Source organism: Pelodiscus sinensis, unplaced genomic scaffold (genome assembly GCF_049634645.1).
Source record: "Pelodiscus sinensis isolate JC-2024 unplaced genomic scaffold, ASM4963464v1 ctg37, whole genome shotgun sequence".
Lineage (NCBI taxonomy): Eukaryota > Metazoa > Chordata > Testudines > Trionychidae > Pelodiscus > Pelodiscus sinensis.
Genome location: NW_027465869.1, coordinates 3194083 through 3203737, shown reverse-complemented (window position 1 = coordinate 3203737; position 9655 = coordinate 3194083).

The window sequence follows — 9655 nt, the reverse complement described above, 5'->3', positions numbered from 1 at the left end:
TGGGCCAGACCCACTTCCTCAGATCAAATAGTGGATCTGAGGAAGTGGGTCTGGCCCACGAAAGCTCATCATCTAATAAATCATCTTGTTAGTCTTTAAAGCGCTACACAGTCCTGTATTTTGTTACAAGTTAAAACACTCATTAATTTTGGCTTCATTCAGCTTTCCCTTGGAACAAATTAAAAACATAGTTGATAAGTGGCAAAGTTGGTGCATGGGAGTGAAGGACACGTTAGCTCATTATGCCTACACAGGGGGATGTCACACTGGTCTGACCAGTTCCAAGGACAGTTGGGCTGCCATAGAAAGGGATGCAGAGCTGCTCTTCAGGAGCTCCATGGATTAGAACTATACTGCTGTTGAAGGAATTGGGGCTCTCAAATAAAAGAAGTCCCTTGCCTTAGAATCATAGAATCCCAGGGCTGGTAGAGACCTCAGGAGTCATCGAGTGCAGCCCCCTGCCCAAAAGCAGGACCAATCCCAACTCAATCATCCCAACCAGGTCTGTGTCAAACCAGGACTTAAAAACCTCTAGGGATGGAGATTCCACCATCTCCCTAGTTAGCCCATTCCAGTGCTTCCCCATTCTCTTAGGGAAAGAGTTTTTCCTAATATCCAACCTACACCTCCCCCACTGCACCTTGAGACCATCACTCCTCGTTCTGCCATCGTCACCACTGTGAACAGCCTCTCTCCATCCTCTTTGGAACCTCCCTTCAGATAGTTAAAGGCTGCTATCAAATCCCCCGTCATTCTTCTGCAGACTAAACAAGCCCAACTCCCTCAGCCTCTCCTAAGTCATGTGCTCCAGCCTCCTAATAATTTTTGTTGCCCTCCACTGGACCCTCTCCAATGCGTCCACATCCTTCCTGTAGTGGGGGGCCCAGAACTGGACACAATACTCCAGACGTGGCCTCACCACATCCCAATAAAGGGGAATAATCACTTCCCTAGATCTGCTGGCAATGTTCCTCCTAATGCACCCTAATATGCCATTAGCCTTCTTGGCTACAAGGGCACACTGTTGACTCATATCCAGCTTCTCATCCACTGTAACCCCCAGGTCCTTTTCTGCAGAACTGCTACTTAGCCAGTCGGTCCCAGCCTATAACAATTCTTGGGATTCTTCCATTCAAGTGCAGGACTCTGCACTTGTCCTTGTTGAACCTCATCAGATTTCTTTTGGCCCAATCCTCCAATATGTCTTGGACACTCTGCACCATATACCCTACCGTCCAATGTATCTACCTTTCCCCCTAGCTTAGTGACATAGGCAAACTTGCTGAGGGTGCAATCCATCCCCTCATCCAGTCATTAATAAAGATGTTGAACAAAACCGACCGTAGAACCGGTCTTTGAGGTACTCTGCTTGAAACTGACCGCCAGTCCGACATCGAGCTGTTGATCACTACCCATTGAGCCCAACAGTCTAGCCCAATTTCTATCCATCTTACAGTCCATTAATCCAATCCATACTTCCTTAACTTGCTGGCAAGAATAAGTCCAGGTATATCACATCCACTGAATTCCCCATGTCCACAGAGCCAGTTACCTCGTCATAGAAAGCAATCAGGTTGGTCAAGCATGACTTGCCCTTGGTGAATCCATGCTGACTGCTCCTGATCCCTTTCCTTATTCTAAGTGCTTCAAAATGGATTCCTTGAGGATCCCCTCCATGATTTTTCCGGGGAGTGAGGTGAGGCTGACCGGTCTGTAGTTCTGTGGATTGTCCTAAGGAACATCTTGGTACCATTTACCTCCCACAAATAAAGTACATACCGACCTATGTTCAGGACCAGGTCAAAGTTGACAGCATAACAGATAGTAAGTTGACAGTATGAAGATTAGGAAGTAAGCCCCCTTCTGCAAGGTAAGGGACGGTAACCAGGTAACAGGGGGTAGCAACCTGATACATCAGGAATGTATAAAAGTTCACCTCAAATGGTGTTCACCAGCTGACTGTGTGGGGGCACTGGATGGTGCTCAGTGGGTGTTAGGACATTGCCACGGCTTCCATAAAGTGTAGCGGCGCAGCGCTGAGTCTGTTCGCTGGCAACTATTATTGCATGTTGTTACGCAAAAAATCTGCTTGGGCGATTTCGAATCTTATCTGGTTTGTGGTCTCTGGGGACTCTGGGCACGGAGACCACATCCAGCGATAGTGACTCGGCTCTGCAACTTTAGCGAAGAGCCAGGTGGCTTGTACCTCATGCAGTAGGGAAGGCTCCAGACTTACAAACCAGGTAACAGAACTTTTGCGTTCTCCTCCAGCAGCAGGAGCTCCGACACAGCTGGACTGAGTACAACACCTGCAAATAACCCAGTTAGTTAATGCAAGCATAAAGAGAGGCAGCCTGGCCAGATGCAACCATTCATTAACTTCCAGGCCAGAGAGGGCTACGGTAGTACACCTCATAGTAAACAATGTGCAGCGCCTCGCACACCTGCTCCACAACCGGCGTTCCTAGGCGCTACCCCAAGATAGGCTCATGCTTGCTCCAACCCCAGGGCTGCCGCTGGCAATACTGAGGCGTAACAGACAAACCCTAGTCTCGTATGGACCGCTCCATCTAAACCAGCGAAAGCCTGATGCAAACCTACACAATTGGCTGCCTCGTTCGCCCTGAGATGGGGACACCGTGCAAACGAGACTCTTGCACCTACAGCAGGGCCTTGTCGTGGTGAGAACGCCAATGAGCACTTCAGTGGCGGTTACCTACCTAACTCCCATTGACGTTCCATGGGAACTGAGCACCTCACTTTGTACCTTTCACCATCACGCCTCCCGTCCTTTGGCCAAGATCCATAAAGCTACATAAAACCCACCTGCAAGCAGCTTTATGGATCTAGGCCGAAGGACAGCGCTCATGTAACCCACACGCCTACTGGGTGGGTGTACTGTCCCAGCCAGTGGCACGGAGACCACGTCCAGAGACAGTGACTCGGCTCTGCAACTTTAGCGGAGAGCCAGGTGGCTTGTACCTCATGCAATAGAGGAGGCTCTAGACTTACAACCCAGGTAACAGAACTTTTGCCTTCTCCTCCAGCAGCAGATGCTCCTACACAGCTGGACTGAGTACAACACCTGCAAATAACCCATTTAGTTAATGCAAGCATAAAGAGAGGCAGCCTGGCCAGATGCAACCATTCATTAACTTCCAGGCCAGAGAGGGCCATTGTGATCTTCAGTCTAGTCTGGCATCCTATGAAGTGCACACAGGCCCTTCTCTTCCACTTGTTTAAACAGAGGCACCCTGGGGCACCTTAAAGACTAACACATGTATTTGGGCATCCACTTCCAGGGGTAAAAAACACTTGCACCTGCTTTTCCTCCGCAACAGCTGATGCCCAAATAAATCTTCAAGGTGCCACAGGACTCCTTGTTAGTAATGACTGTTGGGGTTGCCCCTCTAAGGCTATGTCTACACTGCAGGCTTTTTGCACAAGAACAGCTGTTCTTGCGCAAAAACTTGCAGAGTGTCTACACTGCGTGCGTGTTTTTGCACAAGTATTACAGTACAGCATCAGCAAACAGGGCTTCTTCCGGAAGAGTTATTCCTCTCCCCACGAGGAATAAGCCCTCTTGCACAAGAGCTCTTCCAGAAGGTGGCAGTGTAGACAGGCAACATGAATTTCTTGCGCAAAAAACCCCTACGGCTAAAATGGCCATCAGAGCTTTCTTGTGCAAGAGAGCATCCGCACTGCCATGGATGCTCTTGTGCAAAAGCACATCTCTTCCGCAAAAGCACATGGCAGTGTGGACGCGCTCGTATGGAAGACCTTTTGCACAAGAACTCTTCTGCAAAACAGTTCTTGTGCAAGAAGCCCACGTGTTTCAGAGGGGTAGCTGAGTGAGTCTGTAACAGGAAAAACTTAAAACACAACATATAGTCACCTTAAAGATTAACAAACCGTGTCAATGGGATCATGAGCTTTCCTGGGCATAGCCCACTTCTTCAGATGACTGGAGTGTTGTATGTCCAGAACCAAAATGAATAGGGGAGGAAAAAATGGGAGGGGGGGGGGAAGGAGGCAGTGGGTATGTAAATATCAAAGGGAAAACCCAGCTGGTATGTAACAGGCACCACTGATAAGAGTTGTTGGGAATTTCCCAGGAACCGATCGGGGTTTCTTAGGAACAAGTTTAAAAAGGGGTGAGAATCGGGGTGAACTGGGTGGATGCCTGGGTGAGGGTTGGGTCGAACAACGCAGGGAGGGAAAAGCAGGAGCGTGGGGCGTGAGGGCAGGTGAGCGCTGCGGTGAAAGCCACGTGCGCAGGCCGGGCCGGGCCCCTCTCTCCTCCAGCTGACTTGCAACTTCCACTGCCGGCCCACGTGGCCCTCGAAGGGCGGAGCTTCCCCTTTCCTGCGCCCGCCCCTGGGGCCCTCCAGCCAATGGGAAGCGAGGGCTAATGTTGCTGGTGTTTCAACATTCGGAGCCGGCTGGCACAGCTGCTGCCGCGGGCCCGGGAGCTGCGAGCAGGCAGGAGGCGGAGGTGAGGGGCGGGGGGCGGTGACTCCTGGCCCCCCAGCGCAGGGGGGTCCAGGTCCGGGTCCGTCCGGGGTTACCAGGCCGCGCACTCCCCTCGCTCTTGGAGGCGACGCTGGTGCCAGTGTCTGCTTCAATGCGACCCTACAATAACAAGCCCCAATCGGCCGAGTCGCTGCTTGTTTCACCTCGTGTCCCCCTGCGCTGCAGAAATCCCGCCTCTGCTGGGCCAGCCCCGAGACACGGGGTTGCCCCTCAATTGTAAGCAAGCTGCCCCCTTCTCCCCCATGCTCCCCATTCCCTGAATATCAGTCCTGCCCCCGCAGCCTGCACAAATCTTCATCCTTTAGGACCAAATAGGAAGGGGAGGGGGCGAGGGATTATTTTCTTTATTCCCACCCCCCCTAACGGAAGGAGCTGTTCTCTGTGTCTGTGTTTACAAACCAAGGAACGTGTTTCTCCCTGGTTTGGGTTGGGGGTTTTTTTTTGCCTGTTTCTTGACAAGATTGATTGAAATGTTGGTCTGACTAGAGTAGTCCCCAAGTTTAGCGCCCTGCCCTGAAGCAGGACGAAGTCAACCAAGACCTACGGGTTTGTCTAACCCTGTCTAATTCTTTCTTCCCACCCATGCTTCCCCAGAAGGGATCAGACAGGCTGTACACAGCGGGTGTTTAAGTCTCAGCTTGACAAAGCCCTGGCCGGGTTGATTTAGTTGGGATTGGTCCTGCCTAGAGCAGGGGGCTGGATTTGATGACCTTCTGAGGTCTCTTCCAGCTCTATGATTCTATGATTCCCTCCCCTTTCCTTCACCATCATTAATATCCTTTTGCAGTGAGTTCCAGAGGTTGATTATACACTTCAAAATACGTCCGTTTTAACTAGAGCTGGAAGGAAGTTTTCTGAGGGGATGTTTTTCCATTGGAAAATGCTGATTTTAGTGACCTTTTGTTTGGAAGGGGAAAACTCCACCATTTCAGAACATTAAAATGTAGTTTTCCATTCCTGAAATGACTCTTTGTTTGGTCTCTTTAAAGTTTATCTTCCGTAATCCACCGTACTACATTTAAAAAAAGTCAAAATCTAAACAAAACGTGAATTTATTTGCAGAACTGTGTGTGATCAGGAAAAAAAAGTCAAAATCCTGGAATTTCTAGTCCCAATTCAACCCTACTTTTAGCCACCTTGGTGCCAGGGATGTAAAATCTCATTTAATTAGCTAACCAGTTAAACAATATGTTGAACCAGTTAACCGATTAAATGGGACACGTAGGACGTGTTAAAGATGGGCTTGGAGCAGCCCACACACCTACCCCCTTGGCACACTGCTGTGACTGCTGAGCAACCCTACCCGTGGCGTGCCAGAGTGCCCTGTGCCTATGGCTGGTGGAGGGCTGCTCCAGCCCCCTCTGGTTAACCATAACCGGCTTACTGGTTAACCATTCACTTCCGAACTTGGTGTCCCCACTGCTAACATTAGGACAGTGGTCCCCAACACGGTGCCCGCATTTGTATGCGCCCGCCAAGTGCTCAGGGCTGGCCTGGCCCCGGGCACGTGGCGCATGTGCGGTGCCGGAGCTGGCCCCGGGCGCATGGTGCACGGTGAGCGCCGGCCCCGGGGGCGCCGCAGATTGGCTGCCCGCGCTATGGCCACGTGGCGCATGGGGGGAGCGCAGGCTCCGGGCGTGCGGCACTTGCAGGGTGCGCCAGCCCTGGGCGCACAGCGCTTGGAGAGCGCCGGCCCCGGGCGCGCGGTGCTTGGTGGGGGGAGAGTGCCAGCGCTAGTGCCGGCCCCGGGCGCGTGGCGCTTGCAGGGTGCGCCGGCCCCGGGCACGCGGTGCTTGGGGGGAGAGCGCCGGTCCCGGGCGCGCGGCGCTTGGTGGGAGGCCCGGCCCTGGGCATGCGGTGCTTGTGGGGGGGGGGCGGCCCTGGGAATGTGTCTATGGGGGGGCCCCGCCCCCGGGTGCGCAATGGGGGGCTCCGCTCCAGGGCGCCCTGCGGGCAAACAGCCACACCCCTTGGCGCCGGGAAACCTCAAATGGTTGGGGACCACTGCATTAGGAGAAGCCATTGGCTGCCTCCCCTGCCCCGCCCCATTCCTTCTTTGACATTCCCCTGCTCCCATGGGGGTCACGCTGCCCCCCTTTGAGAGCTGATGCTGAAAAGTGCTGGGAAAGCTCGGGGCGATTATCTGCCTGACCCCGGTGAATAGGAGCTGCCAAAGGCCCTGAAGTGTGACAGACCCTGGAGCTGTGACCGGCCCTTTCACCCAGCAGGATGTGCCGAATGCCCCAGAGGACCAAGGGATGGTGGGCGTGGCACTTCAAGCACACCTTGATTTTCTTCTGTCAGGGCTGGGGCATCGGACCGTCCAGGCTGGGTTCCTGTGATTTCCCGCGCGTGCTGGGCGGATGGTTTCCTGTCCAGTGCAGATTGCTGCTGGTGCGGGACCTCTGCATATAAATGCTGGGTAAGTCCTGGTGGGTTTTTAATGGGCACTGCCATGTGGTTTGGTAACTCAGGGTGCCCCTGTATAAAACTATGGTACGCCCACATCTTGAATACTGTGTACAGCTGTGGTCTCCTCACCTCAAAAAAGATATTTTGGCCTTGGAAAGGGTTCAGAAAAGGGCAACTAACATGATTAGGGGTTTGGAACGAGTCCCATATGAGGAGAGGTTAAAGCGATGGGACTTTTCAGTTTAGAAAAGAGGAGACTGAGGGGGGATATGATAGAGGTCTATAAAAACATGAGTGGTGTGGAGAGGGTGAATAAAGAAAAGTGATTTATTAGTTCCCATAATAGAAGAACTAGAGGACACCAAATGAAGTTAATGGGTAGCAGGTTTAAAACTAATAAAAGAAAGTTCTTCTTCACACAGGGTGTAGTCAACCTGTGGAACTCCTTGCCAGAGGAGACTGTGAAGGCTAGGACTATAACAGGATTTAAAGAGAAGCTAGATAATTTCACGGAGGTTAGGTCCATAAAAGGCCATTAGCCAGGAGATAGAAATAGTGTCCCTGGCCTCTGTTTGTGGAAGGCTGGAGAAGGATGGCAGGAGACAAATCGCTTGATCATTGTCTTTGGTCAACCCTCTTTGGGGCACCTGGTGTTGGCCACTGTCAGCAGACAGGCTACCCAGTACTGCCGATCTTATGTTAGGGTTCTTGGTTGGGGCACAGGGCAGAGCCCATCGGTTCAGAGCTGCTAAGAGCAGAGTTATTTGCACTTACGTCCCAGCCAGACTCCCTCGTATCCCCTAACACAGGGCTGGGGGGATCCTTTTTTGGGTTGGGGGCCACAGAGAAATCCGTCGGGCCTTGTAGGAGTTGGGCGGCAGGAGTGGAGCTTAGTGCCTACTGGGCCAAGGGAAACAGAGAGGGCACCATGTCCACAGGGCCGGGGTGCCATTTTCCCTAGGGCCTCCGGGGGGGTGGGGGGGGGGAGTGTGTCTATGGTCTAGGAGCCAGGGCCCACCAAAGATGAATCCGACCCAGGCTCTGGTACATCTCTGCAGCGCTGCCGGCCGGTTCCCCCACCTCTTGGTCCTCAACCCAACTAGACCCGCTTCCCGACGGCTGGTTGCCCCCCGGTGTAGCCAGACATAAAGCCCCATTTTAACATCCATCTTTGTCTGCTTAAAACCATGCAGGGCACATAAGAGCTGGAAAACAGCATATTCTTTGAAAACCTTGGAGCAGGAGGTTTAGATATGCTGGCTCAGTGACCGTGACCAACTGTAAGCAGAGATAAGAGGGTGGTCGAACTAATTGTTGACCAAGAGGCTGTACATCGTGCCCTTGACTGAAACCCATATTGATACGAACACATACCCGTCCACGGGAGAAGGAATCTCCCGCCCAACAAGAACATCCGGCAGTCCTAATTTAGTTATCTTCCTCTCTTACAAGTGTAAATTAACTTGTAACCTGCTTGTAAGAACTGGCACCACAAAATGGACCAGTAAAATTTGGCCTCTGAAGATAAGAAAGAGAATACGGGCCCCCAGGGGTATAAAAGATGAGCCCAGCAGCACATTTGCTTTGTGTGTCAATTTACCATCTATCTGCTAGTCGGGTTTGGTGTTTGACCTCCCGAGGTTCCAGAGGGGACGCCCACCTCGTATTCGTCTTTCCGAGGAATTGAGAGACCGGCCCTGGCCTGACACGCTGGAGTTGAGAGGCACAGAAGGGGGTAAAAATTGTACCTGGATGTGGTCCTTTGTTTAAGTATATATACATAGTGTTAGAGCTCTTTAAAGATTAAGCTGTCACTTGGTACCATTATTTTCTATTTTCTATCTTTACCTTTTTCCTGTAACCATTTTAAGATCTATATTTTGTTAATAATTAAGAAATAGAGCAATAGCCATTGTAACCATATGATTTATAAGTTCCTTTAATAAACCTGTAACTGTTTAAGTTTTTAACCTGACTCCTTCAGTTGCTGTAATAGAACCAAGCACAATTTAAAAGAACTTCAGCCAGTCATAAAAGGACAGACATAGGGAGAGCTTAGGCGTTTGGATCTGTGTCACTCCCAGGTGACAAGATCCGTTGGGGCACCTTTCCAGCCTTTCCCAGGCTGCCCGCTGCGAAGGAACTTTTGTGTTCTAGCAGTTAAAATCTAAAGTGTAATAAGCTCTTCCTACACACTAGGGCGTCTGTTAGCCTGTTTGGCTACCCTCTGCGACAGGACCTTGGTCCTAGCAGTAAAGTCACAGACGTTAAACACTCGAGGCTCCTTTCAGCCTTCTGGGCTGCCCGCTGCGACGAGACTTCGTGTCTTAGCAGTTAAAGACTTAGGAGACATACCCACACACACTGCCCTGGCCGTCGGCTGACACCCGGCCAGCCCCGCTCCCTCCAGCCCCCTCCCAGCCAGCCCTGCTTCCCGGCGGCCGGTTCCCCCCCACCCCCTCTCTTCCAGCCAGTCCCGCCCCCCCCCCCCCCCCCGGCCCCTGCTGTTCGGTATTTTTTTTAAACCATCTGGTAACCCTAGCAGGTGGGGGTGAAAAGTGCATGGAAATGCCTGCACAGGCGCGTCTGGGAATGAGATGCTGCTCTAACATCTCCGCCTCTGTTCACTTCCAGCCCCTGCCTCGTGGCGCTGGCCCCCCCGTGGCCTGGGAGGGCTCCCCAGGCGCACCATGGCCCGGCATAGCAAGCT